A 27,989-nucleotide genomic window follows, 5' to 3' on the forward strand; every position below is an offset into this window, starting at 1 on the left:
TTCCTCTTCTCAGATGGAGACTGCTGTCACTCACCCAGTTCAAAGTGCTACATGGAGAACCACACAAATGCATTTTATTGACAGCAGGACCAGGCRCCTTCATTTTTCATCCCAATATTAAGCCTACATAAACTTCAGCATCATYGATTTTATGTTTTGTGTCTACGGGACTCTGAAAAAAGGGCCCAGGGAATAACAAATGAAGAAAAACCATTTAAAATGAGGAAGAAGAATGAACKAAGTATAATTAAACAASYGTGTAAAATTGACATGTTATTTTGACAGCGTTAACTACTGACYGCTTGATTTTCAGGACAATCTGTCTTTTACTTTGAAAAATAAAATTTAGGTAGTAAACCTAGTTTTCTTTCCAGGTCCTTGAAGAAAGCATAGGGATTTTACATGACAGGAGATCTCATTGTGTTTGTGAAACATTTTTTGTGTCCCCAAATATTTTAACAGTAAGCCAAACCCATGCCAATTAATCTGATTTTATCAGTTTTGTCAACGGATTGTAACAGATTTTTCTTACTTTTCCTTTTTTTTTTCCTTCTGATTTCTTTTCTGCTTTTAAAAATTTTGGTTTTTTTTTTAAAGTCATACAATTTTCTCAAAGATTATCAGCCTCTTAAGGCATAAACTATAGATGTATCCTGCAGGAATCAGCTTTCCTGGTAGCGGGATAGATTTCCTAGTAACAGGAAGACATTTACATATTCATTTTTGTTTGAAGTTATGTCAAGCAAGTTTCTTAAGACTCAATTCTCCAAATCCCACTTTATGCTTGCTTGAATCCTTGCATTAAATGATAATTTCCTTTAGTTTTTGAAGCAGTCCTTAATCACTTTTCACCCTTTTGATAAAAGACAAGCCTTTGAATTCCTGCAGGGAACTTTGTTAACCTTGCAGTGCTTAGCAAAATGGTTTGTAGGTAGGTACCCCTTAACAATACAGGCAGTCAAACTGCACAACAACAATGAAGTAAACTTGGTTACTTAAAATGATTAAAAATTTCATGGTACATTTATAATTCTGTTAGTATTATTCACAAGTGTTTTAAACAAATCTGGCTTTAATATTCACAAATAAAAGTACAACAACAATGAAAAAAGTAAGAAACCTGAACAGACCCTACTAATGGTGGTTGTGATTGACCAAATCTTGCATTTTGTGTAATCAGGAARAATTTTTCTTTCTGTGCAAGCACAGATAACATTCTGCAACAGAGACTAACCCAAGGTCTGAGATTCTCTAAGTCAGTATTGTGGCTGTCACAGACAATCCCTCAGATCAGAAATCAAATGTTTTTTTTTTCACCCACATTTGTGTCCTGCTTGCCTGTCACAGTCCAGGATGGCACAGACACAGAGACCCACAGCCAGAGCAGCGTTCTGAACTCACATTCATTTCATGGCTACACTTAGAGGTTCAGACCTTATTCTTCTGGCCTTGTTCAGGTGAATAAATAACTCAGGGTGACAAAATCTGGAAAGATATGAATTACATGACAGTAGAATAATAAAATCAAGGGTCAAATGGGCTACTGTACAAGCTGTAAATACAAATGCACTGAATTATRTCAATTCTAGTGTCAAGGTGATGGCCATAATATAATATGTCTTTATATTGTTTTCTAAGATCTTTTTGGCACAACTAAGGGTGCAGAAAAACTAGATTTTCCCTGAATGATATCAGTATATCAGTGATTTCAAACTATTAACATTAAAAGTCATAACCACTGAAAAAAGCTTTTCCTCCTGTTGGACACACAAAATAGATCCCCAACAGCTGAAATTCATACAGCTCATTATTCAACATGGCAAGAGCTTCTTTCCTTCACCTCAGGGTTAAAGGGATGTCTGGTAAAATGACATTCYCTTAAGAAAAGGGAAACAGGTGAATATTGACAGTGGGATTCAGGGYACATTTTTTATACTGCCAAGAATTTTGGATTTGTTATGACAGAGAATATGACAGAAATGGAAGCAAACCCTTCATGTTTGCATAGACAAGAAGTAATTATTTTGATAATTTTGAAGTCATATGAAAATTCTAATGCACAGACCTAAAATTTACTATGCAACCTAATTTGAAAGACCTCCRTTCTTCTTATAGAGTATAATGAAGTGTACTGTGTCCAGTAGAAATTTTGTGTGAATTTCTGTGTCCAGAAATTAATAACATGAAAATACAACACAAAAGAACTTATTAACACAATTAAAATTACACTTAGGGGTATTTTACTGATTTAACTTTTTATTGTTTTGTAGTAGTRTCAAGGCATCAAACTTTTTTATGTGGACAATTCCAGTCTTCCCTGAAACTCAGAAGTTACTTTCCAGCCAAACACACTTGTGAAATCCAAAATGGAAAAAAATGAGTGTACACTGATTACCTGTCACAAGTGTGTGYAAAGTTAGGCAGAATTCAGAGGAAATGTGGCTGTTTCCCTGTCATCTTGTCAAAAGCAACAGCTGGAGAGCACCTCAGGCTCCGAAGAGGTGCTGGTTCAGATGTCACTGACAGCTCCARTGTGCAGCTACCAATTCACTACCCTGCACTTAGCTCCTTCATCACCTGCTATGGACCTGGAGAAGCTCCAAACAACTATTGGAGTCCCTGGCATGAGGCTGGAAGCAGTGGCTGGAGTGTGGCTCAGGAAGAATAAGAACGTAATCTGTGAAGCCCCAGCTTGATCACGGCTTGTCCCATGGGATCCATGAGGCCTAAAACCACAGCACAAACCAGAAGAGGCAGAACTTCCAAGATCATTGATTGTGCTCCCAGTTCTCAGCACCAACACCTGCAAGTTCATTCTCATTCTCCTCTAACTTCTCAGGGCTCTCCAACAGCTCTGTATTTGATCGTTTCAAGAAAAAAACACTATCAAAAAATAAATTGCTTTGGAAAATATTTTCAAATTTCATTCCCTAAGCATTACAATGAAAGCAGTTTGGTCACTATTACAGCTCTAGTCTGTACAATGGAATATTCTGTACATGTTTATTCTACACTACATATATATGCACTGTAAATATGACAGACTGCAATTCCAGTTCAAACACTTCATAGTTATTGAACACAGTCCCTGGTACAATGGGATGCTAAAACACTCTGTGGATAAAACCAAATATATTTAAATGATGTTATTCATAAACTTATGCTTTGTATTTCCTCAACTTCTTCCTGTATCAGATCAATATACTCTTTTAAAGAGCTAAAGCAAGTATCCTTTATTTCTCTGATTCTTAAAAAGAACCAAACCTCATCTGCTTCACACTGCATCACATGTGTAGCATTGAATTGAAAGCTTGATTTCAAATCTTCTGAAGTCAGTGAGCGTTGATGAGAGTTTGTGCTGGCTTGGATTTAATCACTATTGTTCTTTGTGGTCTCTATGCCAAAACCCCACTGCATTTCCAGTCCTGGATAAAAAATGCTTGTCATGCACACAACACGGAAAGTGAAAAAATGTGTACTGAGAGGTCAACAAAGAATGAGGCTTTCCATTTTTTGTTAATCCAAACATTTGTGTTTCTGATTTAGGGATTATGGTTYAGCAGATGCCAACTATTTACATTTCAGGAAAGGTCCCTCTGGTATGTATGAAGGACTTGTCCTGAAGTGAGTCTGCTTGATCTCTATAAATATTTGGAGTAGCGTGCTACTTTAACAGAATTAATAAAAATCATGGAGATTTTTATTGGTACACAGACTATACTCCACAGAACACCACTGAACTGACTTGATGTAGGCCATTTATTAAACTGTCTGCTGTGCTCTCATATTTAGCACAGCATAATTTAGAGACAGATCTTACCACCTATGCACCTATGATGAAACTCACTGAGGTGAATAGAATTGCTTACAGTGGTAAGATTAAACTTTTCTTGATATTTTACTTTCTTTGTCTGACATTGGAACTTTCTTACAGTTACCATTTCCTGGAGTTGCACACAATTAATCAGAGTACTGGGAGAGAAAGGAGTATCTCAGAAACCACAACAGGCAATTCTTAAAGGCTGATGATTTAATGACATCTTTTATAGCTTATGGTAAGTCAACCTTTTGCGGTTTTAGTAAAAAGCTTAAATGACTTCTCATATTTATTYTTCACAGTTATTACATTTATCATTCTTACTATCATTTGTTTGGATCAGGATCATTCAAATCTTTAATTTTATGCCTACATATATTATTGTTTTTTCTTGTGTTGCCCTTCATTCTCCTTTTGTCCTTGACAAAATCAGTTTTGCTGTCCCTTTTTCCAGCTGTCACAGAGAACTACTTGTGCCAACCAATTTCCATGTGATGGAAAAGAACAGTCATATGCAGGATCCTACCAAGGTATCTGTGTACATTGTATTCTTTAAGTAAATTATTTCCATTGTAATGCTACCCTTACCTCATTCTGACCGCTGAATCCACACATACTGGGATGAGCTGAATGATTTTCTACAGCTCACAAGTATTTACAAAATAGTTGGGTTTTACTCAAAAGTATATTCATGATAATGCTAAACATAAAGAAATGTTATAGAACATATTTCTGGGGTACAGGGCAAGTAAAAATTCTAAGAAAGAGATCCGGAGCACAAGAAGAGCAGACAAAGAACATAGAGAAGACATGTTTTTGTATTTAATTCAGATAATTTTTTCACTGTTGTCATTATATGATGCATTAGAATAGCCTGCAAAAGTCTCACAGTCATTGCACCCTCTTTTATGTTTCTCTGCAGAGATAATTCTTTCTGATTTCATAGACAAACTCAGAGTAYCTAAATATTAAAAATATTTTCCATTCAACTACCAATTAAAAACACAGTAATTACATAAAATCTTGCTCTCTGTACTATGTCAGTATTGTCATATCTTAAATATCTCTGTGGAAAAAAGGCGATTGGAAAAGTTAAAAAGCTGAGTTAGATTCTGATAAAAAGCAATAGGAATCATTTGAAAGCCATAATAAAAGGCTATTGCACCACTTGGTATTCATATAAAAACTGATGCTGAATATACTTTATTCAGAATATGACTGAGAGACATCAAAATAGGAAGTGCACAAAGTATAAATAGGATAGATCTGCAAAGACAATTAAGACACCTCAGAGCTTATGTTAAAATAGGCAACTGAGACATACACCAATATGCAACATCATTTTGATGAAATGTGGGAAGATGTACCTCAGAAATCTGGATACTAATTTATATTCCTTGATTTTAAATTCACTGGATTCATAGAAAATATCTAGAAGTCATTGTGTCCATCCCAATAGAAACAACTGTTTGATGCAAAAATGACATCCATGAAACAGTAAACAGCTGAATGGGAAGTGTTTTAATTACAATATTAGATTGATTTATAGCCCAATAGTCTGCTTTGACCTCCACCTAAAATACTTGAAAAAATCTAATGGCTAAACTGTCAGTGCACTCTGTAGATGAAAATTTCATTATTAATTTAATTTAAAAGAAAGCAAAAGGCAGAAGAGCTCAGAGAAAACCAATTTTTTTAAATGCCAAATGAACCTGAATGAGTCATATGCCTAATTCCTTGTAAGCACTGAACTGAAATGCTTCTWATACATACCATAAATATGTGTTGATGTGCAATGGGAACAACCATAATTTCGGTGATAACATTACTCCCTATTCCCCTAACAAGAGTGAAAATGGCAAACCCCACCAGAGGAACACTGGTGGTGAATTCTCTTCTGTACATTTAACACAGAGAAAAATTCTAGAGCAATGTGACATCTTATTTCAAAAACAAACAAAAAAGTGTAAGCTTTTCCCCTTTGAGTTAAAATGAGATAGCAGAATCCTGAGACAGGGGATGAACTTTCTGTGCTGGCAGTTATTCCTCCTGGGAAACCCATCCTTACATTTGTAAGGATAGTAATCTAATATTCCTACATTTTCACCTCAGCTTGGGTTTGGTTATCCAAGAGGCCATCTCCTTGTGGGTCCATACTGCAATCTGAAAGAGGTCCTCTGTTTATCAGTGTAATTGCTCATTTCACCAGACCTCTCATGCTCAAGTGAAAGGTGATTATAGAGTGGAGTGCCAACACACATTGACTTTATCCTTATTTACTGAGGGTGGTTCATGCTGATGATTTAGTTTTTAACCCCTATAAAAGTATGATTCCAACCTGGGTTATTTATATAAACACTCAACATTTTTTGTTTGTTTTAATACTATGGAAAATGATGCGTGCATTGCCAGCCTGTTCTTTACGATTGCTTAAAAGGCAACAAATAAGTCAAAAGCTGGGTTCTCTTTGAAGGTTTTAATTTTATGTAGGTTTGAYATTAAAGCTATGGAGAGTGCAAAATCTGTTGTCCTGGCAAGGAAATTTCCTTTGCTAACATCCAACTTTCTGCTCATGTCTGGGCAGGAGTTTTCAGGAGCTGCTCCAGGTGATCCCTTTAAGTCTGCTCTGTCACCTGATTTTGACACACCTTGCACTCCTTGGGTCTTTATGGGTAATTTCAGTGCAAGCACTGTTATGTAAGCACAACATCCCCTCAGTTCCTTGCCTGAATTGCAGTTGTCCCTGCCAGGCAACATCTGAATCACAAGGCTTTTTATTTTTCAGAGAAAAAAAGTATTCCATCTTTCTTTGTGTTTTCAATTGTCATCTTGAGATTCCAGCCCTTCTAACTTTCTTAGTGCATCTATCTAGCAAGCAACTAAGAGATCCAATTGCTTGCACTAAGAATTGCTGTCCTAACTTGAAGCTTTTGAACTTGTAATTCTCCTTTGAAAGTCTTCACTGTACCATCTATGTTCCAAAAGGTTTTAAATATTAAAATGAGAAGTTTAGAAGTACATTAGAGGAGACATTCAGTGCATACAAATATAGCTATGGAGATGAGTATTAAATATTACTTTACAAGAGGATGAAAGTGCAGGGATTGAATTTCCATCTTGGATTAGGATTCTAATCACAATTTATTTATATGGTTTGCTGGCTCTGTCTTAGTTTTCTTCACAGTCCCACGTAGATTGGCATTTTTAAGTTGCAAAACTTATGTACAAATCTCCTATCAACTTCACAGGAACTATGATTAGCAAAGGTAGGTAACAGAAAGGGCAGGAAACTGCAGCTGTATGGGAGGTAGGCATTTCCAAAGAATCTCTGAAGGACAAAACTGGGTTTTCAGCAGTGACAAATCTGCTCCTAAATGAGACCTTGAAGAAGACATGCATATCTTTGATGACTGATCCACTGTGCAATATTGAAGACTTTGGAATTGCATGTGTTAAGTTATTGCCCAATTTGAGACATTTCTGCATAGTGAAGTTCAGAATAGATGTTTTTATTCCAAAATCAGAAGATACCCTGTGCATTATCTCTGTGTTATCAGATACAGGAGGGAAGAAGGAAAGAAGACCACACTAACTGGATTAAGAAATGTCAGGAAACTGAGGAACACCATGACGGGAGGAAAGTCTCTTTCAGGAGACTGGAAAGCAAAAGGGAAAAGCTGGTAAAAATACCCAGTTTTGTCTGTGATAAGAAAAGTCTGCAATTCTCATATGGGGTGTTMAAAAAATAGGTCCTGCTTTCTCAAATAGCAGTAGAATCATGGTATTGCTTACTGGGATAAATGAGGTGATATCATTTCATTCAAAAGCTTGGATAATTCTGTGTAATTGGCATCCCATCCAACTTTTTAAATTCAAAGAAGGTTTACAGAGGATAAACAGAAACACCTGACCTTTCTGTTCTCAGGGTGGGCTACAAAGAAATCAAATGGATTCCGTGGAGAATTCTGTGTTGGATTTTTGGCCCTGCCAGCTCAGCACAGCTATCACAGCTCTCAGAGGATAATTTGGAAAYGCACAGTRACTTCAGCTCTGTGTATCTGTTTTGCAGTAGACAAGGACTCTCCATGGACACTGCCCATGCTCAGTCTGTGAYTCCAAGAGCTCCTGAGGAAAGAACTGATATTGTGCAACAATTTGCTGCTGCAGCATCCTACTCTGCTTCAGCTGTGTGGGCCATTCCTGTAGCTTGTGCTCAACAGAGTACTTAGGGAGGCTGCACCATAGACCAGTTTCTCCACAGCCATGTTCAAGGTCAGAATAATATGTAAAAAAAGGTTTTACTTGTAAGTGGATTTGTCTGATTGGAAATCACCAAGAGACAAAAATTTGGTAYCCAAGATGCCTTTTAAAATGAAATCAAATTGGAGCTGTGGTGTGAAATGCAACGTTTACTTCTACCGTATAAGGCAGTGTTAGAAGACATTAGAAGCTTTTATAATAGCAAATGCTCATATGCTCAAGTGCAAAATTACCATGACAGGAAATGAGAAGGGGTCCTTTAAATTTGCTTTGCTGTTTTGAACATCCATTGACCTGAAAAACCTGGATAAAACCCATTGGTTTATTTACTCACTAGCAGGCTTTAGAAATATCTCTTCACTTTTACAGGAGTGGTAACTGCYAGAGTTGTGAATTTTGGTGATTACCTCAGATGTTAAGAATAAACATTGGTAACACTGATGTGACTTGTATATGCTAACAATAGGTACAAAAGTTATTGGATTGCATAATATTCACTTTTAACCTGGAGCAGACTTATGGAAATAACAGAATGAATGGAAATCAGTTAATAGGATTAAACCCACTGTAGAGAGATGTGAAGCATAAAGCCACAGTTAATGATTCGTGATCTCTCTCCCTGTCCCCATCAATACAGTTTCTTTATTCCTCTTTGGTCTATGTAACTCATGTATATTCCTCTCATCTAGCAGTTCATGACCTTGTTCAAGTACTCAGTCTTTTCCTTAGAAACTCAGATGATGGTAAGATTAGTTTTTCTGAACAGCACTGAAGTGTATTATATATGTGTGAATCAAATGAAAAATATTAATTCTGAAATGGTACTTTTATTCACTAAAAATATTTATGTAAATCCAATTTAATTTTCACATCTTTGTTTCAAGCACTCCAAAAGAAGACATGATGCTGAAACCAGGGTATTATTTTAGTATGCTTACTTCACCTGATTGTCTCTGTTCTCTAACATGTGCATTGTGGTTCAGTATCATAAAACAAAATATGCATTTTCTTTTTCTCAGCTGAGTCCCTTGCAGGATGTTTCAAACTACCTAGATTGAGACAACACTTCATTATACAAATATGAATCTCTGGGACTTAACCCTTATTTCAAGAGACAACAGAAACTGTTTAAMTGCTTCTCATATTAAAAAGATCTCAAATTCTATATTTCCATTACAACAGGATTCATACCAACTCTTACTCCATAAATAATACATGAATTAYTGTTGAATAAAAATAATTCCATATCTAAATAGAAGGAATGGAAGTATTGTTTTAAAGACAAATKAATCTTGAGTATTGCTTTAAAGACAACACCACTTTACTAAATAATTTAGTAGCTTATGCAAAATATTGCAATATATTTAAAATTTAAGATTAGAATTAGCTTTCCTTTAGCTGATGAAACTACAGAAAATACACTGATAGATATTTTGAAGGGAAGTCTTTCTTCCAGATCCTGAGGTTTATAAAGTAACCTGGAGGAAAGCAAAACACAGAAGTCAATTTAGCCTGTGCTCAAAACCAGTGACTGAAGTCTGCATGGACAGCTAGGAGAGTTCTGTGGAGTTAATCTAGCAACACTGTGCTAAATCTGGRCATTCTAACTAGAACAAATTTTCAGACTATTATTCAAACTATTATCACTCTCTTTGCACTAAAGCAATAAAATTCTGATTTYAAACCCATGGGGATTTGCTCCAGCAGTATTGCTGTGGATGAAATATCACCCTATTTTGTCAATGTCTTCTGAGCATAATATTATTTGGTGTGAGGAGGGATTACAAAGTAACTATCAGGAATTACCTCACAGACTTGGCCGTATCTTTAACAAGTGGAGTTATTTTTCTAGCAATGCTCTTTGCTATTGTCCAAAAGACACAAATTGAGCTTGAATGTATACCCTCGTGGCCCAGAAGGCCAATGGTACCCTGGGGTGCATCAGGAAAGGTCGAGGGAGCTGATCCTGCCTCTCTACTCAGCCCTGGTGAWGCCACATCTGCACACATCTGTGTCCAGTTCTGGGCTCCTCAGGGTGAGAGAGACATGGAGCTCCTGGAGTGGSTCCAAYGGAGGGGAACAAAARTGWTTTAGGGATTGGAGCACCTCTCTTACATAAAAAGGCTGAGGGAGCTGGGCCTATTCTGCCTCAAGAAGAGACAACTGAGAGGGGACCTCATGGRTGYCTATGAGTATCTGAAGGGAGGGTGTCAGTGCTGTGCTCAGTGGTGCCAAGCAATAGGACAAGAGGCAGTGGGCAGGAACTGATGATGCACAGGAAGTTCCATTGAAGATGAGAAAGAATTTCTTTACTGTGCAGTGACTGAGCACTGGAACAGACTGCCCAGAGGGGCTGTGGAGTCTCCCTCTTCAGAAATATTCAAGAAACATCAGGACACAATCCCGTGCAATGTRCTCTAGGATGACCCTGCTAGAGCAGGGAGATGGGATTGGGTGACTCMCTGTGGTTCCCTTCCAACCTTACCCATTCTTTGATTCTGTGAAATTCCTTCCCTCTCAAACCTGGGCATGTGGATAAATCAAAGGGCATCACATTTGCTGGGAAGGAAGATGGCAGTACAGTATCCTAATCCTTCTGTGAGAGAAGCTGGAATTTGCACTTCAGGAAACTTTCAACCCTATAGAAATGGAGGTCTATGAAAAGGCATAGAGTGGAAGTCTTTCACTCAGTCATATCCTACTCATTGTCTGGAGACAATTGCAAAAGAAACTGCATTCAGTTTGCCTTGAAGTTTAAGAGCAGAGAGACAGAGGGAGAGACGAGCATGGCCACACTCTGCCCAGATGAAAGGCTGTCAGTCTGCTGATGGACCTGTCAAAGGTAACCCTGCAAAGCCTTCTAAGAGCAGGAAGTGGATTTGATATCAAAGGCCACATACAGGCAGTGGCTCTCCACTCAGGGCTTATGTAAGTGCATATATATAAGGACAGAAGCCTCTACTTAAACCAGCCAGTCAACAACTCTCTGAACTGTGGTGTGTCTCCAGAGATCCTTAGTCAATTATTAATGCATCTGCTGCTAATTTCATCGTGCAGAGTGTGAATTTGTCTTTCCACGTCGAGCTCTAAGGGAAGTTTGTAAGAAATATAGAACTTGTCAGCACATAAGAGTCAACACATTACTGCTGTGCTGCAGCCATTTATAACAAAACTAAAATGAGCACTCACTTGTTTGGCATTAATTTAATGTCCCACTTAGCTCCTATCAGACGTAAATAGCTGCTTCATCCATTTAAGCATTTCTGTTCGTGCACATAATGAAGTACTCTGTACCTGTCAAGTAAGCAGAATTCATAACTGAAATAAGAAATGGATGAGAAAATTCAATGTTCTTAATATTAAGCCTCTATAGGGGTAGCATCAGACTTTTTTATGGCTTCTGTGAGATTCACCTTTTATTCCACTCTTCAGAGACCATATGAAGGCATGACATATATGCACACTAGTATGCCAAAAATGTTTCTAAAAGGGATATCTGTTCAACTTATGGCACAATTAACAAAAGCTGTAGTTGTCAAATACATGTTATTACAAAATAAAATAGTTAGCCAACCTCTCAGTATTTAAATATTTTTTATGTTCTCTATTTTAGAAAAACACAATTTAATTTTAAACAGCATCCTCATTGTGATCATACTCTGAGGAAATTTTTATGAGAATGGATGAGCTAATGACTACTATTAGTCACTGTCATTAGCATAAAACATTAGAAATGACAGTATTTATAACAGTCAATGACATGACAACTAAAATATGACTTTCTATCACTTGTGCATGCTTTGGCTACAGCTGGTTGCTATTTTCTAAAGTTAAACTGATAGAAGTCTGGTAATGGTATATTTAATAGCATGTTCATCATCAGATCTAATTGTTTTCCACCACAGGGTATGAAGCTTTATGTCCTCYATCAACCCAAAACAAACAGCCCTACTGCTTAATGGCTCTTCAATTAATGTTTATGGTGCTGCTTTTATAACCTAAGTTACAAGGAAAAAAACCCCAACAAAATCCCTCCAAGAAGACATTCAAGAAGGAGCTTAATGGGGCTTCAACCAGTACCAAAAATTACTAAAACATGTATGAGGTACCAAAGTTTAGGATATGAAATAAAAGACACTAGAATGATAGAAATAGAAGACATTGAAAAATTATTCCAGCACAATGTTGTAACTGCTATTGGAGGGGAGAGCAGACCCTCATGTAAGGGAAGATGGTTGAGGGGCTTCAAGGGCTGCCTTGCAATTGCTGCTCATGCTGGGTTAAAATAGAGAAGACCTGTTCATCCCAAGTTCTGCAAAGGTCAGACTCTGTTGCTCAAACTGCAAACTTATTCCCCTGAGAGTGATTTGCCCTCAGCCGCTCACACCACCTACTCATAATTCTTTTCCCTATTTAGCAGACCTCATGCTGATTAAAATGAAAGAACAGCTCAAAGACAGGTTTCACTTTAACTGCCTCGGTGCATATTAATTTTTGTCTCTCCCTTTTGTACTRAGCCTCTAGAAAGCAATGTAAAACTACTGTAAATATGTTTTCACTGGAGAGCTGCCATTGTTCTAAATTATGAAAGCAAATGATTTCTGACTCGGGCTGTTAATTGCATGTAGCAGCAATATATTAATTTTAAGCTTCCCATCATAAYTCAGACACCCTGATTTCTAGTTTTTAATGATGCATTACGAGCCTCTATTTCTCTGACACCCAGCCAATTAATCACTGACACTCCTCAGTCCCCTGAAGTAGCTGGACATCATTAGACAAGAAAGAATCAGACCTGAGGGGTGGTGAAAATTTCTTTTCAGGAAATACTTGTTTTTTCATACCATAAACTCTGCTTGACGTTCATTGCAGCAAATATATTTTAATGGAACTGSTGTTATTCTGCCTCTCCTCCCGTTCTCCCAGGAGTTTTTGTAGATCAACATGACGTTCAGAAACAAAAAATGCTCTGCGAGGTTTAAAGGCTGTCAARCCTTCTTGGCAAATTCCCTCCAAGAGCACAGCTGAGAAATGACAAACCCATCACCTGACTGGCTGGTGTTTAAAGCTGACTGCTTTTGATTAGGAAGCAATGAACCTTCCCTTCTGGAGTTCATTCTGTGTTTCATAAGCACCTCTTCACTGAAAATTATSCAGTTGAACTGATTTGAATTTGATTAGTCTAACACTCTGGTTTTATTATTTGTAGTAAATACAGGAATCTCTTACGGTTTTACTGCACATTTAGGAGAATGTCAGGATAGTTAAAGACTTATTTTTATTTCTCGTGTATTATTGCTTGACATTTAAAACAAATCCAAGAATAATATATGCCTGTATTGCAGTTACTCACTTGTTGTGCATTGTTCCATGTGTACTCACACTCTCCTTCCTCTCTGCTCCAGTGGGAAGAGCAGGAGGAAGGCAATCCTGCCTACTCAAGGACAAAGAACTGTGTCCCTAGCAGCTGAGCTGACCTAGAAGTTACTGTGAACTGCAGCAGCTAATGTCTTTAATGGAAAACTCCTGTATTAAAGCTGCTGGTGCAGAGTGTGTGGTATTTCACCAGGCAGCACCGAGGAGCAGCAGCACCAGAGGGGCCGGCACCGAGCCCTCAATCGCTCTTTCAATGTCAGCCAGCTTCAGCAGCTGCAATGTGAATGCTCTGGGAAGCTTGATACACTTTTATCTTCTGACARCCTTTCAATTATATGTCCTCCCATATTATTACATAACTTTCAATGATCTGCACTGTGGACCTCAGTAATAAAAATCCATTTCATGCCTGAAGAACACAACTGCTTTGGTCAGTCAGCTTTGACACAAACGGGGAGCAGGGCATTTGACCAGAAAAAAATGCTGAGTGGAGTCAGCTGGTCAGGTCAATRAAAGCTAAAAATAATATTTGACTTTGAGAGAAAAGAGAGTTCAGGATGCAGCCTAAGGGCTAAATTCTGCCCTAGCTGAACATTTATCTCTGTGTCAGTGTTATAAGGAGAGATTAGTCACCCAAACTTACATGCTGCAGAGGGGTTACAGACATGCCCACAGAACTCACCAGTAAGGCCTGGGARTAACTGAGAGTTTAATGTCCTTATTACTAGGATAGTGTCTTACATATATTAGCTTCAGGCTGAGTGTTCTCCAACATTTAATTCTACCTATCTTGAGAAAAATGCATATACTTTCATAGTTTACCTCCTCATACACTTACCTGTTTTGTAGATCATCATTGTGGTGTGTGACTACAGCAACATATCCCAGTCAYTGGGGATGCTTTTATAAAGCAGGCGGCTCACTTCAGCTGCAATTCCAGCTAATAGTGAAATATTCATGTGATATATGCATTTTCAGTTCTTCTCCAGCTTTCATTAGTACTAGCTGGCTGTCTCAGAAATCTGTAACATATTAATTTCAACAGTATCTGTATAAAGATGCAAGACAAGAAGTACGAAGAAGCTGGTTTGGGTCAGGATGTTTASATCTTGTATGCCAGTGATGACTGCAGGTTTCTGAGAACCTGAGGTTGAGACCAGTGAAAGCTGCAGGCTGTCAATGCTGCTGAAAATGGAGGTATGTCTTCAGTGCTCAAACAGAAAGAAATGTCTAATCTATCTTTTGAAAATGCTGAGAGTTATAACAGAAGTGCCTCCTCCTAAACAAATCCTATTTCTTTACTAAACAAGCAATTTAAGAACAAAGCCACCAGAGGAAAGAATTAGCATAAGTGGAATATGGAAAAAGACACTTCTAGAAAATTCCACAGGCCAGTTGCCATGAGGTGAATGAGGTGCATGAAAAGCTCAAAGCAAAGCCTTGAATGGTCTGTTCACAGCCAAGCCCTTGTGCATTGGGCTCTGCTTCTCCATGCCCAATTTTCAACTTCTTGCTTGACAACAGAGCATTGGGCACAGAACAGGCTTCCATCAAACTCCAAAGTCAAGCCTTGTTCTTCCCAGCTCTACACAATTTAATTAATAATATGATATGACATCAAAAATCTGTAGCTTTTAATGAAAGCAGCTCCCACAACTGAAATTTAAAACTTTGTTCCATAAAAATTAATAATTAAAGGTTGGGATTAATTTTGCCCAATCTGAGTTACCTAAAAGACAGCTACATAGTCTACACTAGGCATTTAGGCACATTCTCTAAAGAGTAGAGGGCATTTCACCCCATTTGGGKTTTTTTTTGACAAATACCTGAAAAGGGGTTAAATTGTCCTTTGGATCTGAATAGAGTATTTATGTTTATATAGGTATACACATGCAGCTGAAAACCAAAAAAAAAAATCAGAAAATGCAAGAAAATAATGGAATYAGAGGTTTTGCTACAAAATCCTGACTTGTCCAGGATGGGGAAAAATCAGACTTCCCTTTCTTCCTCTATAGACTTTTTTCATCTTCTAGAAATATAAGGAGAGTCTTCCAACCTTCTGAAATATTTTATCWATCAGTTATTAAAAGTAGGCATTATCAAATGAAAAGGAACTACTACTCTCAAGTTTCCAAGAATACTAAATCATTTTCTTTAGGCAAAGGGTGAAAATGATCACCTACTTCCAAGTCCCCCTTGTAAGACATTGTAGGAAATGTGGTATAAGGGTTAGGAGTTTGGGCTCTAAGTAAAGGTATTTTGGTTCTGATGAACAGCATTCTGTGTGATGCAGTGCAGTTTCCTTGTTCTTTCATTTGCTATGTGCAAAACAAAAATAATAGTAAATAAAAACATTTCTAAGAGCCCTAGATTACTATTTACAGTGTAAACACACTTATGCAGAATCTAAGTAAACCCTTAAGAAAGCTGCATATTTTCACCCATTTCTTTATCTCACTCACAGCCTACATAAAACTGGAGTGTGAACACTGTCACCTACGGTTTATTTCCAGCTCTAGCCAGGAGAAAGAATCTTGAAAAATACACTGATTTTTTTTCTCAAGTCTAGAATTGTGTGTAACTAAATGCAGTAATTCTTCTTTTCGATGACATAGGGATGTATTTAAGCTTATTATAGAAAGATACAACTCAGTATTTAGCTTGGAGGATTTAGGAAATGTTAGATTCATAATTTCTAGTATAACTACATGATGTTCCTTAGTATATACAAGAGGATACAGCCTTTAACTACAGGACCCCCTACTACCCTTTTCTCCATAAGAGCTAACTCATTCTGGTTATAAGATTGAATCAAATATTTGAATCTGTCTTAAACCCTAGTGGTACAACCCTTGTTTGTTTTCTCTTCTCCATCCAAATGGTTGCTGCTGTAGTTTTACCTACTTTCTAACAGATTTTCATTGTGCATCRTTTGTAGCAACAATGCTACAGTAAGTGAATGGTAGGAACCTTAATAAGTGAATGCTCACAGCAGCTCAATAAAGATACCAATGTTTCCAGAGATGAACAAGTGGAGAACAGAGTAAAAAAAAAACAGAATCCGAAAAATTTGGTTTTCACATGACTCTGTCAGTGAGTTAGCTGATCCCAAGGGGAGATCAATTATCTGGCATTTTTAAAAACAATTTCTATGTTTAATACACTGCACAAATATGGTTTGTTTATTACTATGTTACTTCTGTGAGGAAGATGATCAACTATTATTTTTATTTATGACAGAAAAAGAGTGTAAGAACTTAAATATATAATCAAACTGCCCTATCTGAAAGTAACAAGCACTGAGCTATCTTGGTATAAGCTCTTTTCCAGTGACAAACATAATATGAACTAGTTTAAAATGATCTTATTTTTTGCAGACTGAGGTGACCTAATTATCTCACACTTGACATAAACTAAAACCATACAGAAAAATACCACAGCTCACCTGATAGACTGGAAATCACTGTAAGTCTGAGTGGTGGCAGATCCTAGAGAGGGTGTTAGTGGCAGGTCCAGAACTCTTGGCTTTGGAGAGTCCCAACCTGAGGCTCAGTCCTTCAGAAGTCAGTGATTTATTGCAAATGATGTTGAGCACTCTCAATTCCCTGAACACCATTCAAAAGGTACAGTACTTCCCTAAGGCTCCAAAAATCTGAAAATCAAGATAAAGTTGGGCAGACATATTCAATGAAGAACATAAAATTAGTTGTCACATTAATATTTTAGCTTAAATGACCTATGTAGCTTCACATAGCATCTCTGTGACACAGGGTTATAGTTTGGATGACAGAAAACTCTTGGAAGGGATTACCTTTTAAATTCTGCACGCTATGAGATAAAGCATAAAGCAGTTACAAAAAATAGCAACRGGATTTGTTACACAGTTCTAGCACATTCTTGTTCCCTGCAAAGCACAAGCAGAATGGGAGAGTATGTGATCACCTGCTTCAGGTCTCCATGAGTGTGAACAACAGAGCAAAATAGAGGGAAAGGAACAAACTAAACACTGTTATTTCWACTTTTGATTTCTTTTTGACTTTTTGAACCTTTTAGTAAAGTTTATATTTAAAAMTTTAGCTATCATTTTAGCCTGGATTTCTCATCTAAATTCTTAATTTTTATACTGCTACAAATTTATCAGGTGCCAACTCAATACCTTTTCTGCACCTGCAATCATCTGCTTGAGATGAAGGCTCACAGTCCATGCACAATAGTATGAGGATGCTTTTGGCGAAATAATAAAAAAGGAGGTTTGTAGGGGTGAAATTTTATGAACACCAACAGTCTTTATGCAGATATTACAGCACAGTAATTATATTATTCCAGAGTAAATTAGTTCTGGGTGCTGGTATGGATGAGAATGGGAACTTTTAAGAACAAGCTGGTTTGGAATTGTGTTTCACTTCTTGATAATATTAACAAAATCAGGCCTATGAGAGACTAATWAAAACAAGTTCTTATTAAAATCAGTGAATGGAGAGAGAAGGATTTAAGATTTAAAGATTCAGGGTGGAGAGGAAGGCATTTTTTAAACCCCTGAGTTAGTCTCTTCYGCCAGCCAACAGAGATAAGATACATCCAGAGTGTTTTAGAGCATCTGGCTTAGGTATTCTGAATTATTTTCTCTAAGCAAAGATCAAAGATCACTCCCCTAAATTAATAGGTACCCTAAGTACCTGCAGCAGCAAAAATAAGTATTGGAAGCTAGGTGAATGTGCTCAGTATTTCCCCAAGTTTTACACCAAGGTAACTTCACATAAAAGAAAAAARTCCTGATCAGTGGAGTAGGGGAATCTAGACATCTTTCTATGGCTTCCAGCAAGTTCACTGAGTAGGCAAATACAACTTTGTGGATGTCTCATATTCTCCAAAACAAATAGATTTCCATGACAGAATCGGAAAACAATTTTTGGGTCACTCAGGGGAATTCCTTATATCCWAGGCAAGTTTATGGTACAGGAAACCTCGATTTGCCAATTGTGTAAACCTTTCCACAAACATGGAGACATTTTTCTTTGATKGAAAGTATTAGGTAGGTATAAACATCAGGCTTGCAAAATAAATGGTTAAAGTAAGCCAAGAACTCTGAATTAGTTAAATATCAGTTATAGGTCAGTGACACCCAACTCAGGTCTTGTCATGTATACATTTGATGTAGTCAGTGTCTGAGTTAAATTTTTGGAGGTTTTTTTTTTTTTTTTTTTGTTTTGTTTTTTTTTTTTTTTTTTTGCTTGCTTTTTTTTTTTTTTGTTGTTTGGTTGTTTTTTTTTTCAACCGCTGAGTTTTAAATAGTTAATTTTTCTGCTGCTTGATTTCATGCACAAGAAAGGACACTGAAAGAACAGCTATTCAATATTTCTTTTATCCTCATTATTCAGTGTGTTTTTCCTATATTAATTTGCTTAACTCTATTTAAAACTTTAATTTTTCTTGACAAATTTATGAATTTTGCAGTTGGCTTTCTGTGTCATTTGTGACTATACTATGTGAATATCTCATTAGTGTAACTAATTGTTTATTAAATTCCTGAGTTAAAATAAAACAGTCAACACTGTTACATTCCCTGTGAAACTGAAGGCTTGCACCTAACGTTAAACAGCACCTTACACAGTCAGGCACAGCTGATGATGCCACTTGTAACTCTTAGGAAAATCAGATCTAAAGAGTCGTTGTAAGATCTCAAGACAAGAAGAAACACAACATTAGCAAGCTTTCACTTTGGGCAATTTGCCTACCCTTACATAAAACTGCTGGTAGAGGTGCTGGAGAATAATATAATCCATTTCTCTGTTTTAGTCAACCTCAGCTGTTTGTCAYTAAACACCCTCCACTTGTAACCCAAATCACTGGGAATGTCAGCCAGTGGCTGAGAGCCTATTTGGGCACACAACCCTTATGCATTRCCACAGATGCCAACTTGTACATTTGGCAAGACAGTGGAATGAAAATTACAAGCCCTGGGAAAAAAAATCTGAGATAGCACCAGAATGATCCTATCTGATTTGCTAATAAAGACAGAGCTTTTGCTTGTCCTATGTATTTCTCCTGGCTCCTCCACCATGCACCCCAAATATCTGCTTCTGGATCTGACAAAAAAGGATCTTTTATTTTTCTGAACTGCTTAGAATTTTGACCAAAATCCTTGGATTGGGCAGAAACCATCTGTATTTTATCTGTGAGCGTTATGAATGAGAATGAGTCATTGAAGTAAGTCCAGATAAAGAATCTGGTATAAAATGTTTTTGTACTAAAAAAATGTTTTCTATATCCTTAAACATGTTCTCATGGTTATTTTTAGTTGACTATGTATTACAAAGTCAGCCACCTTATTTCCATTAATTTAGCTAAGCAGACTCCAAAGTAGAAAAACCCAAATAAATGACTCAGAATCTAAAATTATCCCTAAAATGGTCTAAAACAGAACTCCTGTTATTTCTAGAACTTTAAGCACCATGAAGTTTAAGAATATGTAGCTTTTTAGGGTCCAGTCCCATTGTGCTCAGTGCCTTGGGGAGGACATTGGGTATTACCAGGAATCTCAAGCCCTTATCAGCGTTTCGAGATGTCTTTCTTGTTTGTCTAAAACATACAGCATGAGAAACTTACCATGGCAACAGGTGATGCAGCTATAAAAAAACAAGATTATGGAGGAACTGGATGAAGATAATAATAACAGGCTTCTTCACTGTCACTCTGGCATGTTTAGGAATGGTCCCTAGGAATGGTACCCAGGAAYAGTGGACAAGGGAGTTCAGTTCTCAAAACAAATCCCAGCTCAGAACATATCCTGTGTTTCATTTCTTCATTAAGCTTCTTACCCTCACCTGCTGCTTTGCTAATTGCCTGTTATTACATCACTTTGAGCTGCTGAGTGACCYCAGCCCAATCATGCAGCCTCACTGTTTTTCTAATTCTCCATTACACAGCAGAGATTAAAATACCTGCTGCCTTCAGTAGCATTTTGAGTTCTATGCAGTGATTTTCTTTTAAGGTATAGGTGCTATTTCAGATTTGTAAAGACTATGCAGCATTACTGGGGTCCCAATAACTCTTTCAAATGAGCATCAGATTCCCTGAAGCACATATCCCACAGGCCTTCACAGTCTAACGGGCAACCCATTTTAGCCTTAGATCTGCAAACAAGTTCAGTGATACAAAAAGTATTGTGCCTCCTTCAGAAATTTGTTAGTTCTCATGAAAACAAAGTGGTGACTGCCATGAATGGAAGAACTTGATTGCCAAGTTGAGATTTGAGTGAGCAACAGTCCCAAGCAAGTACCTCCAACCAAATATTTTTCTTGCACATAGGAAGATTAGTTATGATGACATAAAAAGTAAATTTTTGATTTGGTACTGTATCTGAAGTACCCTTCCTGGATCAAAGTTATTTCACACTGCTGCTAAGCACGACGTGGGCTGGAATGATGCAATCCAGTCCTTAACAGAAAGTGTTCTGTTTGAATTTAATTAAATTATAAAACTGACTACAGATCACATTGTGAATTTCATATTCCATTTTCAGTCCTTGATGTCAGCATGGATTTTTAGTGTATGAAACCTGGGTAAGATCTGCAGGATTAAATTCTCTATCAGAAAGCTACTTTGCTTAAGTGGAATTCAATGTAATACAACATCCCTGTCAGTTGTTTGTATCTTCACAWCATGAATTCAAAACAGATATTGAAAAGGTATTAAATACTCAAAATACCATACAGAATAATAAAAAGAACCCTATGAGTTTTAAATACTCAGAGAACACTAAACTAAATTCCTGTATTATTAGCGAATAGCACTTTGTTTGAATGATGGTGTTCTTGATTATCTTTTCAGCTAAAGTAGGTATATGAAACATTATGTTCTCCTGGGAAGAAGAGGAAAAAGGGAAAAAAAAAAGAAAAAGAAAGAGGCTGCATTGGCAAGACCTTTTCACTGAATTATGCCACTGGTTTCACAGGACTGTTACAAAGTTCAGGGAGAAATACAATGAATTATTAGCTAAGCAATGAATATGGAGTTAGAAGTGAATACAGTAAATCATGATACAAGAAATCTGCTCATTTTGTTCTGTTTACAGAGGTACAGAAAGCAAGCCCACCCTGAATGCTGCGTCACAGATGAGCAGCTCAGCAGTTTGTACCTCTGACTTGGTGGTAACACAGTGTGAAGGTCTTGCAATGCAAGGGCATGTACCAAAGGTATTCACTGCTTTCCTGTGACTGAGCCATCCATCACGAGCTAATGCATCTGGCATGGCAACAACAGCGCCAAACATGATATAAGCAGGTACTCTCACACCGAATAATAATAATGTGTAACAAGAAAYGACACCTGCATTAAATCAATGAGGTACAGCACCCACAGAAACAAACAAAAAACATTGTTCTCATCATTAATTCTACTCTTATCAGGGTGCTGAAGCATTTCTATTTTCCTCTTTGTACACCCAAACGTTGTGAAAACATATTAGCATGTTCTGATCATTTCCTTATAGCATCTTGAAAAATTCTTAGGGCATATGCAGGGTACAGACAACCAGCTACACATCTTTTTCTTCTTAATAAGTGAATGATGACTTACACTATTACTGCACAGGTGTGATCTTCCTCCAATAAACCTTCCTTCTGATTTACATATTTGAAATACGTCTGCAATTGCATTCTCAACAGATCTTGCTGTTCTCTGGTAAAGCACACTAGRTTTCAAAATTAATTCAATCATTTTTGGAAAGGAGACATTTATGCCTTTCAATATCAACCCAATACAGCCTTTTAATAGGATTTATGTAAGAAAAACAAACCTTTAAAACAGTGACATGTTTTCAGTAGAAGTTTAGAAATCTGAATTTCTTATACTTGACAAAATTTGCCTCTCTTTGAGGATGAAAAATTTGTTCCAGATATGTATGTTTTAGAGRTGTATTTCAACATATTCTGCTGAGATGTAATACAGATTACTTAGTCAACCAGAGATTCTAAAAGGACAGAAGATCTTTCCTGTACTCTTGCTGGCAGGCACAGTTCAGACTCCATGGTTTCAGAACATAAATATGGTTCTACAGTATGTCTTCACTTTTAGTGAAGTCATACCAGCATACTCATGAGCAAAGCTGATAAATTGTCTAATAACTATGCAGATCAGCAAATCTTTCAGTGGGAATCATTTTCCTTAATGTCTACAAATGAATGTTAGCATCTGACCTACAGGACCAGAAACAAAACCAATTGAAGAAAGAGGAAAGGCTTAATGATTTCAAAGGTTTCTGTCAGGTCTCAATGATAAATAGTAATGACTAGAAAAATTTAATTAGCAAAGAGAGTGGATGATGGTGATCATCTCTGAAGCTATAATTGGTTTGAGAAAGTTACCTGTGTGCCTGTTCTGTCTCAGCAGACCAATACAATCAAATTGATAACACATGGCATTTCTTTTGATAACTCTTGGGTTTTAATAACTGACAGAAGTCACAGAGTGCATCTAAGTTTTTAATGGAGGACAAAAAACTTCAAAAGACATCAGGAATGCTTTTTTTGTTTAGCATTCAAATATTTTTCAGCTTTTCCTCTGATTTTACTTKTTAATTAGGATTGTTTTAGTACTTTGATTATTCTGCTGACAACAGAGGATGATATGAAATAGTAACAAATGTGATCTTTACTCTGTACATTAAGTACAGCCAAACTTTTCAATTATGGCCGTTCTTCTTGCATGAAAATTTTGTAATCTGTCAGTGAAATAATTTTTTTTTTAATCCTACCTTGAAAAAAAGCATCTACAAATGAACTCTGTCCACCCAAACCCTAAAAATCCATACATTTTGATATAGGGATAAAATGGTTCTTTGTCATCTRTAATCTATTCTATGATTCTGACTGTATGAATGTTTTTCTCAAACTACTTTATCTTCTTGCAGTCTTGAGCCATTTTCTTGAAGTTCTACATTATTATAAAAGAAATCAGATAATACTTATTTAAAAAAATGTCTTTAACATCTTTGCTAAGAAGTTGTCAGCAAACTGTGTAAAGAGGTTATAATCTTGTTTAGATCTGCTGTTTCTTTTACAAAAGAAATTACGTAAGATTAGAGGAGAACATTTTTCTATCAAAATATGTAGCTGTTCAGGAAATTCAGGTAGAGTGTCTCAGTTGTTTTTTCATATTACCCAGTATTTTTCCATAAAAGAAGGAAAGCGAACCATTAAACTTTACAGAATATGATGTTTCTCTAAGAAGGCTGCATGAAGAACACTGATATCCACTGCTACCCCTACTTAACTTTTATACAGTCTTGACTTTTAACTTGTTTCTGCGTGTTAAAGGAATACAATATGGAAATTGTTCTAGGACTTCCTTTCCTTAATTGATCATATGGTTCTTTCACCCATTATTAAAGACTTTATTTCTCCAATGCTTAGCTTATTCCATGATTCTCCTTTACCTCCATTTATAATTTTGTAGCTGCAGTATTTGACTCTTGCAAAACTTTGGACTTCTTAGAAAGACAGTTCACAAAACAAGACTCCTACTGTCAAACATGGAGGAAATACATCACTAATGTAGCCCAAATTTTATTGATTGAAACACAGTATGTTGCTTACTACTTGTTCTTGATTTTAACCCTCAGAGAACAATCTTGGATGATATTTCATGAGGACTACCATAAATCCATATTACCATGATAAAATATGAAGCCTTTCGACTGATGCACTCATATGTGCTAATTCTCCTGACTCTGATGGTCCTTTGGTGCTGCACTAAATCCCTGATACGCAGTTGGTGTCTCAGTTGTGGCTGTGCTTTGGCAGCTCCCTGGCAATGAGAGACCCAGGCCCTTCCACGCTGCTGTGCTCAGTCACAAGGTCTGCACATCCATTTCCTCAGAGCTATCACAGACACAGTGATGTGCTTCTCCTGCCCTCACTCACCATCACTAACATCAATGTTGTGCAATTTGGAAGTGTGCACATGTCTGAGTATAATGGAGTAGTTATGGCTGGGCTGGAGAATAGTTATGGAAGGGGATGGAGATTTCTTGGTTTTATGGCTGTACCTCTGTCACTGTGAATGGAGGTTGAGGACCTCACTGAGCTACAAAAACACTCTCAGTATCCTCTGTGGTGAAGTCAGATACACTGTATTTCCTAAGGTTCTTCATTTATTCATATTGAGATTTAAGATCTTTGTTTGAACACTGGAAGATAACGCTGCAGACAAACACTGAATAGGAAAGAAATAGTTACATGATGCTACATCATTTTCTAATAAAATTTTCTGCTCTAGAAATACCTGATGTTTTCAATCATAATGGCTCTTGAATACATGCAAAAAGTTTGGTAAAAAATAATTTGCTGATTTAACTACTAAAAAAAGTACTAAAAACTCTATTGCACTATTTTCTTCTAAAGATCAAATGGTTCTATATTATGATGTCAACCTGGACAAACAAAAAAAGTCTTAGAAATATTTGAACAGAAGTTTTACATTTTAAACTTATCTTTTCTAGTGTTTTTACTCATTTATTTTGATATTGTATATTGGTTTTTTATTCCTATTGAAACCAAAAGTAATTGGCATGTGAATTAAGCCAAAGAAAATGTTTTTTTTTTCTGGGGACAAGTGTCTTGGAGTGATCTGTAGCATGACTGAATTTACATGTTCTCTGGCAGTGCACGTAAGTTTTCAGGACCTCAGAATTATAGATGACCTGATTGGTGGATGTGTAAAATATGTCACAACTTTCCATGGAAGACCTGAAGATACCTGTTAATTGCAATAACCAGACTCTTCTGTTAGTCTCTCAAAAACTAATGAAGTAGATTATGTTTTTCCTAAGACATAACTGATTAACTGCATGATTTCTTCAGAAACAGCAGTGAAATAAACTTTCAGTTAGCACAGAACAGCACATGCAGTCATGGATAATTTTTCATACGATTTTGCTGAAAAACAATAGAAAAAAGGTTTGCATAAACACAGGTTTGCTTGCTTGCACACCCTTAACCTACTTTTTCTAGGTAATTCTTATGTAAGAATATTTCACAATGCATAATTGTACTGGCATTTTCTGTCATTTTATAAAATCTATACAAGTACTGGCTATTAAGTGGACTTGGAGACAGGAATATTAAAGGACACTGCTCTGCTATAAAGCTRTATTTATTGAAGTCCATCCTCAAAGAGTTCACAGTAGTTAGCCTCACATGTGATGCACAAGTGAGAAATTAATTTTATCTACTTTACTCTGAATCTCACTTCAACAGGTATGACCTGCTCACAGCTTTGTGTAATTAATCATTTTAGTAAGGGATATGGGCATTTCCTGGAATACTCATATAGTAAAACTTACAATACATAATAATCGATAATCACACTTTTACAAGCATGAAGTTATTTATGGCCATGGAAAGTGTTTTTCTTTTCTGGAGAGACATAGACTGACTGAAGCAAATTTGTATAACTACATGCAAGGTGGGCAGATGGAAGATTTTCCTACACTCACAGTGATGTGAGTGCAATATGCAGAAACCCTTAATGCCATGTTATATCACTTTGGTCTGTAGAGTGSTTGTAGCACATAAATAAAACAAATTTATAAAGATCTTGAGGTAATTCATTGGAAAGGAAAATTAAATCCTTAACATCTTGTTCTACAACACAACTTGTGGTTTGTAAGTAACTGTTGAATACCACCACACCTGGAAAATGTTACATCAGCCAGACCACAGGTATGGGGAAAGATGCCAGAGTAATAAAYGTGTCTAGGATTTTGTATTTGTGTATAACTTATCTAGTTGAACAATGCTGACCAGAATTTGTACTTTTTGTATTGTGATTAGGTTCACACTTCTGAGTTCATGGACAAAGTCATAAACGAGCAGAATTTTTTTTGTTTCTCTTCAGCAGTGACATTTGTTTTCAGTCAAAAATCTCACAGATAACCTGAAGTCTATTTGAGAAGGTCAACCAAGATAAACCTTTACGTTTATATGTATTTAACAGAGAAATATAAGTAATGCCTCAATCCATGCCATTGTATCATAACACCATGAATGTCTCTGACATTCTAAAGCATAAAAATAACCCAACGTACCAAGCATAAGAATAAATAACAAACTTCCTGTCTCTATACAGATATTTTTCATATGAAGAAATGTTAAATATTTTCAGAAGCAAAAACAAGCTAGTATTATATTTTTCTTTGTGATGCAACAAGCCAAAATGTAGGCATGCTTTTAATAAAGAGAAGCCCATGTTTTTAGCAAGAATTTAGTAATAAAATATACCATCTGAATATTTACAATTAAAAGGCTAATGATAAGACTTCTTTATTTAAATGCAAAGTATCACAACATATCTGTAAATGTTTTGATTGCCATTATGCCATAATCACTATGTTGATAYGCAGAGAAACATTGCTGGAAAGACATTTATTTTAAAACTGTAGCTGAGTAAGTGTGTTAGTAAAAACAAATGCACAGATAAAAGAGGAAATAAATAGGAAAAGCCCCTGAGATGCAGCAGCGCTTACCTGACCGCTTCCCAGCAGATCTGCTGCTTATCTGTCCAGTGCCTGTGAGTCCCTGAAATAGTGAGACAGAATAAACTCAATGTAACCATCGTGTAGCCTACTCAGTTCACTTTAACACTTCAAAGGACAAAACATACTCATCATAGACTATTCAAAAAGAGCTAGCATGCAACTCCAGCTGCAARAGATTTTGTTCACAAATTGAACAGCAATCAGCCTGTACTTAAGTCGCATCAAAAAAGTAAACCAATCACATTGACAAAAAGCCACTGTAAACAAAAAGACTGTATTTAAAGCATTAACAGTTTTGGCATCCCTACCATCAAGTCTTCTGTTCTTTTTTTTTCTTCATCAAAATTTACGTTATATATTTGTTGTTAGCAAGAGTTGCATTACTATTATTGTTAATTTTAGTTCTGTTTATTACCTTGAGGGTTATATATTGTAAAATAATTTTGTTGTCACTAGTTAATGTTAATTAGTTGTTTTAATAGCCTATATACCTATTTGTTATCTTTTGGTAGGTTTACTTTTTTAACTATCAGTAACTTAATAACTGAGAATATTTTACATTGCTGTTGCATACTCAAAATTACAGAGTTACTATTAGTGTTACCTGTTTAACGTTTAGTCATCCTTTGAGTCCTGCGACATATTTCCTTAATAATCATCAGCCATCAAGTCTGATAGTCTCAAAAGAAATATCAGCCCTCTAAACTGCCTTCAAGGGCGGTGATATTTAGCACTGAAAATTACAAATAAAGTTTTTGAAGTTGAGTACCAACAACTGGGCAGTGACACTGATGATTTGTTTATCAAGACAAATTGTTATATACTACGAAAAATGCAGTCAACGCACTCTTCTGAGTGAAAACAAATAGGTGAATCTATGCAATGCTTACATGTTGAATGGGATATTTAATGTGCGGGGAAACTCAAAGGTTGAAGAACTAGCATTTAGACAGTCTAACAGTGGTAAGTGGTAATCTTACCTCTTTAAACTCCATTACA

General features: G+C 36.5%; 1 long non-coding RNA gene across 1 annotated transcript; it reads right to left on the minus strand.

The window, feature by feature from the left end:
- Positions 1–1,158: 1,158 nt before the first annotated feature.
- Positions 1,159–27,024, minus strand: LOC130575507 (uncharacterized). The gene is made up of 5 exons (XR_008965569.1): positions 26,979–27,024; positions 16,899–17,105; positions 14,292–14,475; positions 11,267–11,371; positions 1,159–1,485 (listed from the first exon to the last, which is right to left on the minus strand). It is a non-coding gene; the product is annotated as an uncharacterized LOC130575507 (long non-coding RNA).
- Positions 27,025–27,989: the final 965 nt, after the last annotated feature.

This window comes from Malurus melanocephalus, unplaced genomic scaffold, assembly GCF_030028575.1.
Source record: "Malurus melanocephalus ecotype Western Australia unplaced genomic scaffold, MMel_1.1 scaffold_109, whole genome shotgun sequence".
NCBI classification, from domain to species: domain Eukaryota; kingdom Metazoa; phylum Chordata; class Aves; order Passeriformes; family Maluridae; genus Malurus; species Malurus melanocephalus.